Raw genomic sequence first — 2,777 nt, 5'->3', positions numbered from 1 at the left:
ATATATATATATATATATATTATCTTTGAAAGTCATTTTCTTATTATACGTTAAAATATGGGTAGAATTCAATAAATACGGCTGCGTATAAACTTTTTTTAAAATATTTTTTTTAATAATATATAATTATTTCGATATTTTGCTGATCTATCGTGATCAGCGTCATCAGGTATAATAAATAAAATAGTTACAAAGAAATCGTTAGAGTAAAAACAAACCGTTAAAAAAATAACACTAAAAAGCCAAAATATAATACAAAAATTTTTTCTCAAATAACTGACGTCAGCAGATTTTATATAAAATAGATTTAAATATGCCATTGGTGATCCATGATTTTCATTTAAGTTTATTTGCTGCTTGGTTAGTTTTTGTATGAAGAATGTTTGACAAGATGATTTCAAATGTTTTTAAAAGAAAACTGATAGATTGATTTACATCATCATCTTTTTTAATATAGAAATCCCAGTTAATGTTGCAAACATTTTTAGTAAATATATTTTTGTTAAAGTTATTTAAAGCATTGCCTGTAAATATACTTTTTTAGGGTGGTTAGTTTTTCTTGGAATGTGGATAAATTATGCCATATGATCAGATATTGAAATAGTAAGATTACGAGAGATTTGGTTTAACCAAATCTCTCGTTCACTTTAAAAAATCCTTAGATAAATCACTTAAAAAATCCTTGGATAGATGATGAGTGAGGCAAGTTGATACACTGATAAACTTTGATTAAATTTAATATGTCGGATAATATTAAAGTAATATTAAATAATTTTTTCTTCAGAAAGGCAAAAGAACAAAAACATACGTGCAAATACTATAAATAAATCAGATTCGGAATGATATTTATAGGGGTTGGAGGGGGGGGGGTGCTCAATTTTATGACGTCCTTTATAGGGGGGGGGGGGGGTATAGGAAAAAAGGACAATCAGTGACAAAGGGGGATGGGGTCAAAAAATGCCTTATAAATGGTGACGTCCTTTATGGACGGCCCCTTAGGTGAAATGAAGTTTATAAAAATGTTACTAATAAGTGTCTGTTATTTCGCTCATTATAAATATTAACGTTATATTAACTTCATAAATAGTATTTAAACAAAAGTAAAAAAAAATTTATACACCATAATGATTGTCATATAATAACTTATATAGCAATAATAATAATAATAGTTATTTAATATTTATAAATATTATAAATATTACTAATAATATATTTGATAACGAAATAATTATATAACATTTTTATAATAACAGAAATATTAAACTCAATCAAATAATAAATATAATGTATCATTAAATTTAATTCGTATATTTAAAAACGTATTTAACTATAAATTAATTCATTGAATACTTAATTAACTATTTATAATTGTTGTTTTATCTTGTATAAGATGTTAAACATTTTTCCATGTTATAAAGTTTTTCGAGGTTTTGAGGTTACGAAAATCTTTTCCACTGTTGTTGAACACCTGCATTAAACAAATGGATTCGTTGTTTGAATATCAACTTCTTGATATTCAAGCAACGAATTCATTCATGAAATATTAGTTGAACATTGAATAAAAGATTTTCTTCTTCATCACTTACAACATTTTTAAAAACGTAACGTCGATAACTTTCTTCCAGATTCCTTTTGTCGATAACTTTGTTTCAGATTTCCGTTAATCAATACATGACTTATGAAATAGTTTTTAAAGTAGTTTTGAAAAAAGTTTCGTAAAGAATAAATCTCAATCTTTATAACTATCAAATTTACTTGGATTTATATTGTAATCATATTTATATAGTTGTAATTTTAATTAACTTTTTTACTTTGATAATCATAACTTTCAATGAGACAATCTAAAGTAAAATTAACTATTAAAAAAAATTCTGTCATTGCAAATAATTAACACTAATAAGGTATAAACGTACGAAATAAAAAAACAGAAAAGAAAAATTCATATTAAAGAGACACTCACAATTCATAGTCAACATAATTTCATCACTAAAGCATAGCAAAATAATGTAAATATTAATATGTAAAAACAAGCAACTAACATACCTTAGATAAACCGATAATAGATTAAATGTAAAAATTACCATAAATCGTATCATGCGTATCCTGCTTAAAAAAAGTGATACAATTTTGTTTTAAGAAATAAATATTGTAATTCATGCAGCAACTATTTAAATGTAAACAAGAAAAAAGTTACACACTTTCACAACTCACGGTCCTTTAGTTGTAAAAAGTTGTTATGCGGAAGCGCAGTGTCAAGTAAAAACATTACAACATATTTAAAGTTTTATTTCGTAGTCATTATTTATGCATTTTTGATAGATTAAAATATAATTACTTCTAAAATTTCTAACTATAAAATAATCCTACTTCTGTAAATAACACGTGACGTGTTAAAAGATTACATAAGCATCTCAACAAGGCGGAACGAAAACTTTGTATCATTTTAATGTATTATTTTTAACTTTTTGATTTGAATTTTTTAATCAAAAAAACCAAACCGAAAATGCATCTGCCGCTCTCTAATCGTTTGCTTAAACTTATCAATATTTATTTATACTAAACAAACTTAAGTTATGTGATATCTTTGATCATATGTTGACACAAATATAGTTTTCATTGTGTGTTGTCACAATCAAAAAATTTTTTTTAATGTTTTATATTGTTTACGCGATGTTAAAAAATTCTAGATCCCTTAAGATATTGATTGTTAAGTTTTACACAGCTGTTTCACTTAATAAGCCTAAGTTTATATAGAAAACATTATTTTCGCATAAAAT

At 24.7% G+C, this 2,777-nt stretch overlaps 1 long non-coding RNA gene across 1 annotated transcript; it reads right to left on the bottom strand.

The window, feature by feature from the left end:
- Nucleotides 1-908: 908 nt before the first annotated feature.
- On the bottom strand, nucleotides 909-2,523 carry LOC136074721 (uncharacterized). Its single transcript, XR_010635371.1, has 3 exons — nucleotides 2,082-2,523; nucleotides 1,961-1,986; nucleotides 909-1,841 (listed from the first exon to the last, which is right to left on the bottom strand). It is a non-coding gene; the product is annotated as an uncharacterized LOC136074721 (long non-coding RNA).
- Nucleotides 2,524-2,777: the final 254 nt, after the last annotated feature.

This window comes from Hydra vulgaris, chromosome 01 (assembly GCF_038396675.1).
Source record: "Hydra vulgaris chromosome 01, alternate assembly HydraT2T_AEP".
Classification (NCBI taxonomy): domain Eukaryota; kingdom Metazoa; phylum Cnidaria; class Hydrozoa; order Anthoathecata; family Hydridae; genus Hydra; species Hydra vulgaris.
The sequence above is the reverse complement of the archived record's forward strand: the minus strand, read 5'-3'. Positions and strand labels throughout refer to the sequence as shown.